The sequence below is a fragment of the Alligator sinensis genome, unplaced genomic scaffold, assembly GCF_000455745.1.
Source record: "Alligator sinensis unplaced genomic scaffold, ASM45574v1 scaffold301_2, whole genome shotgun sequence".
NCBI lineage: Eukaryota > Metazoa > Chordata > Crocodylia > Alligatoridae > Alligator > Alligator sinensis.
The window spans coordinates 535,617-540,807 of record NW_005841874.1 but is presented as its reverse complement, the minus strand read 5'-3'; the positions used below and the strand labels follow the sequence as shown (position 1 = coordinate 540,807).

At 49.5% G+C, this 5,191-nt stretch overlaps 1 protein-coding gene across 4 annotated transcripts in view; it reads left to right on the top strand.

The window, feature by feature from the left end:
• ABCC5 (ATP binding cassette subfamily C member 5) overlaps positions 1-5,191 on the top strand; it is an 84,038-nt gene that overhangs the window by 12,443 nt on the left and 66,404 nt on the right. The gene's annotated exons all lie outside the window — the stretch shown is intronic.

Sequence of the window (5,191 nt, the reverse complement as noted above, 5' to 3'; positions counted from 1 at the left end):
AGGACCGAGCCCTGGGGGACTCCGCTGCCCACTTCCCCCCAGGTCGAATATGACCCATTCACCACCACCCTCTGAGTATGACCCTTCAGCCAATTAGCAATCCATCTGACTGTGTAGGCATCAATGCCACAGTCACCTAGTTTTTTAATGAGGATGGGATGGGAGACAGTGTCAAAGGCCTTGCTGAAGTCTAGAAAGACTACATCCACGGCAACACCTGCATCCAATGCTTTTGTGACCTGATCGTAAAAGGCAATCAGGTTGGTCTGACGTGACCTGCCTCTAATGAAACCGTGCCAGTTGCCCTTGAGCATCATCCCCGATGCCGGCCCATCATAGATGTGCTCCTTGATGATCTTCTCAAAGAGTTTCCCCAGGATTGAGGTAAGACTGATGGGCCTATAGTTGCCCGGGTCCTCCCTCCTCCCTTTCTTAAAGATGGGGACCACATTGGCTATCTTTCAATCATCTGGCACCTGGCCCGAGCACCATGAGTGTTCGTAAAGCCATGCCAAGGGCCCAGCAATAACCCCTGCTAGCTCCCTCAGCACCCTGGGGTGGAGAGCATCTGGACCTGCTGACTTGAACACGTCCAGCCCCTCCAGAAGCACTCTAACCCGGTCCTCCTCAACCTTAGGTCTTGAGGCGTTCCGAGGTGAAGAATTTGTTAAAGAGGTCTTTGAGTCAATCAGGTATATGGATGATGCTAATCCACCTCCTTCCTGCAATCATGCACTTCACAAGGCTTTTCCACTGGGTGCCTGTGGTTCTGAGAGGGAATTTTGGTGATCCAAGCCATCACTGCACTGCTCCTCAGGCCCCAGGTTTTAACTGGGAGAGAGCTCCTAAAGGCTTGATTGATGACTGCTCATTCTGCCTTAGAGAAGGTGTTGCATGCAGCTTGATTTAAGGTACTTGGAAGCAAAGCTTTGCTTGAAGTGCCTTGGTGAGTGGAAACAGGTGGCCAGGTAGGTCTGTGATGAACACGGTAAGAAACAGTGCTTCTCAACCTTTTTAGACTCAAGGCACCAGGGGGGAAATGCCAGCTCTTAGTTTTCTTTTTTTTTTTTGTTTACTACAGAGAAATACTAGAGCAATTCTTCTGTTGCAAAGAACTCAGAAAGACCTCAACAGGTCAGACTTCTTTGAACACTATAGATTTCTATTTCAAATCTCTGGGTTTATCTTGTGAATTGTGTTTGCAACTCTTAACAGTGCTAATATTCAAGTTGCCATGCAAAGGGTCTCAAGACACCCTAAGGTGCCACAGCAACCTGCTTGAGACTCACTGGTGTAGAAGCTGGATAGGCACGCAACATTGTTGCACAGGCTGAGCTTGCAACTTCCTGGACCACCTAGTGAAAATTCATTTGTTGCATCCTAATGGCTTGAATCAAATCATCTGGGTTTATTCTAAGCTGCATCATCTCTTCCTCCAACAGTGTTCCATCTCTGGCACACATGTCTCTCATCCTCAGCGGCAGCTGTCTCTGACTGACTTAGCATGCTCTCTGCACCAGTTCTGGTCTCTGCTTGCAGCCCTGGCTTCTAGCTAGTGGTTCTTGCAACACTAAAATCGTGTTTTCATTCAAGTGGCAAAAACGGCAGGCTGGCAATTGGAATGGGGTGACTGCCATGGTCCTGTATCCCTGCGATCCGCCAGGCCTAGAAGCAGCATTGCTGTACCCCTGGGAATTCCAGCTGTCTCATGCTATCAAGTATCTTCTAGCTTTCATAGTGCATGAGATGCTGCTTTAAGGCTGCCATTGGTGTGGCTCTGCTTCTCCGTCCCTGGCCTAGGACTGAACAGAATGAATCCCTGACCTTGAACCAGTGAGAGTTTTATAATCTCTTAGTGGCTTTGTTTACATAACAGCTGTCGTCATTGTTCAGCATTGGGGAAATGAAGCTGGGACTTCAAGCAATAATAGCACGAGCCTCTGCCACTGAAGAGGTAACTCCTCTAGCCAGCTGCACTCAAACCCTTGCATCCTCTCCTGCAAGGGTATGAGACTGGGGGAGTGTCATACTCACAAAGATGGAGTCTCTTACTGACAAAGGTATGAGACTGGTGGAGACTCATAACAACACACTGAGGTGGGTTATGCAAGTATTTTGCTTCACCAGCGCACTAGCCTAGGAGCATTTACACTTGCAGCAGAAAGAAGCTGCTGATGCTGAGAGATGTTGTTCAGGACTAATTCACGAAGAGCTGGGAGGCACCGCTCTACCCGAACAGTCCCACTGTTCCTACCTGCCCCCACTGGAGCTGTTCCAATGCTAGTGATATAGTAAGGGACTTGAAGGAGATGCTCTTGTAGATGCAGCCACTGCTCCCTTGACTCCCACTACCATTCCTGGTTCAATGTCCTCCATGGGTCTCCCCACTAACTCACTTATCAGTTGTTTTGATGTACCGTGGAAAGTTCTTCATCTTTTTCCTGCTGCCTCTCCCTCCTTTTGAACCAGGTACTCTCTTGTTGCTCCCACAATACAGGATCCAAAGACTGGCTTGGGGAGGAGGCTATTATACACCTTTCATAAGGACTGGAAGGCTGAGTACAACTGGTGGTACTCCAGTAGTAACAGGAATGCAGCATAGTAGGAGCATTTATGGATCAGGGACCACTTCCCCATTGTATATGAAGGCAAACTATAAATACACAAGTCATTGTTTTATCTGGTATTTATTTAGCTTGAGTTGTACCTGCTTCTTTCCCAGACCTGAAGATAGTCATTTTGTTCCCAAAAGCTGGTTTCACATCTAGACAGTTAGTCCAGTAAAAGGTCTGATCCAACACCTTTCCTTGGTCACATTCCCTGAGTCATCACAGCTACGATAGAGCTCACCTGGCAGGTATTGTTTTCTGTTCAAAATGAGCCAGGTTACACCCTAAAATAAGTGATTTATTTTGAACTTTAAATGATGCTCAGGTTCTTGGATTGTTTCTCCAAGTTTTTCACCCTCTGTCCCTTTCTGCTTCGCACTGCTGAACTAGCCATGTATTTACTTGTACTACAGTGCATTTGATGCAGATGAAGATCTAGTTTTGTAACTGTTCAGAAGTGTTCTCGGCTTCCTCTAAAAATTGTCTTTCCCCCTCCTGGCTCCTGCCCAAATATCCACTCATGTTTTTAGCACGTGAAGTGCACCCTATCATTCAGCGTTTATTCTGGTTGGGATGTTTTTCTTTAATTGCAACCAAACCAGTTTGAAACTTCACAGCTGTGAGCTCACAGTGGAATATTCCACAGGAAGGCAGATGATTGCCTAACAGTAACTCTGCGCTTTTGTGGCTGCCCCGCTCTGAGCTGCTGAGTAGCAAGTGACTTGCAGTTCTGCTGTCCCAAGATATTAGTGTGTCATCCACAGGGCTGGTTCTTAATTGTGCCAGAAATGGCACAGGAACCCAGGAGCATGGAAGTGTTTGCGTTGCAGAGCGCTCTGGATGCTGGTGGGTCTCCTGTTACAGGCTGACTGCAAATCCACCGCTACACAGCAATGCCATTTTGCCTTTGTGCTGTTTGGCCTCCTGGACCTGAAACCATTTGAGGGCTTGTTCTTCACTTGCTGTTCTTATTTCAGATTTCTTAAGACTATCTGCTCTCAGGCAGAACAATACTTACGTTGTAAGCAGTTGTTATATAAACTGCTGAACTGAATCTCAGCTGATGTCTTGGTTATGAAAGGAACATAGAGGGGGATTACTGGACCAGAAGAAATTATGAAAATAGAAGAGGTCGCAGCTCCCTCGTGAGGGGTGTTTGTTCTGCAGGGATAAAGTTTCTGTTTTCTTTACTTGTTAGTGAACTAACCCTTAGCAAATGTGGCTTGGATTGCTGTTGTGCCTAGCAGTTCAGTTCGGATATGGGAACCCGGACTTCTGCGTGTGGAAATGGTCTCTGTCCTCCTGTCACATGCTGGAGAAACATCAATATCATAGCATCGCAGAGCAGTGGGGCTGGAAGGGACCTCCAGAGGTCATCACGTCCAGCCCCCTGCCCGAGGCAGGATGAGTCCAATCCAAACCACCCCATTCAATCCATAAGCTAAGCTCTGCGTAAGACTGCCAGCTCTCTGGGGTCCTGTCCTGGGCAGCGGCTCTGTTGTGTATATATAGCACAGTCCCTGCAAAGGGTGAACGGGGTGAGGGAACGCGGGTTCCCCTTCCCGCTTTTCTTTCAGGGGCGGCAAAGCTGGGAAAGACGCTGCCGCAGGCTCCTGAGCCGCAGCCTCTGACTGCAACTGGGTCGAAAGCCCATTTCTCTCTCATCTCCTCAGCCTTAGGTTCGTTGGGGCCCTGAGCAAAAGAGTCATTTGCGGCCCCTTGGAGGCTTAATTTTGATGACCAATAAGACATTTCTCGGCCTCTTGAAAGCTCAGATCAAGCATCGTTGCTTCTTAACCCGGCAGGGGAAATGCCACGTGTCTGTGTCCAAGAAGGCAGCTTTCCTGAGCCGCTTCGCAGGAGAGCTGCTCTTCTGGCGTGGTTCAGTACTGGCTTTAAGCCCAGTTTACGCAAACGGGAGTCTCCTCCCTTGCTTGCTCCGAGGGCCGTACGGCTGCGGGTGAACACAACTCGGGGGCTTATCCGAACCCTGAGCCTCCGGGCTTGGGCCTGCCAGTAGGATGCCTGCCAAAGGTTTTGGAAATGTCGAAAGCCCCAGGTGTGGGCGGAGGATGCTTGCCGGTAGCAGGGCCATGTCTGGTTCTGGACTCCCGCATTTGGAATTAGTTTTGGCTAATTCGGATACAAATTCAACGAAAAAACAAGGAAGAAAAGAAGACGTTTTCGATTTCAATTTCACTTGGCCCTCTCCGCGAAACTGCAAGCATCTTCCTACGATACCCATCATCCAAATATTCAGGGCCATTTTAATTTTTATCAAGCGTGGCCGCCCGGTTTGCTCGCTGTCCTCGGCTTCCGGAGCGAGCCCTGCCGGGACCGTCCCAGTTTTCTGCCGCTCCGTCCTTCAGCGAGACGAAACCCGACACCTTTTTTTTTACACCCTCTTTCTCTTCTCACAGAAGGCGTCTGTCACTCGAGGACACCCCGACCCTCCTCTCGCCACGGACGCGGGGCGGGCTGAGGGGAGGCGGAGGCCGGGTGGGGACAAAGCCAAGGCAGAGCTCGCCCTGTCTCGACAGGCAGTGCACAGTGGTGGGGTGCCCCAGCCCCCCCCTGTGCCC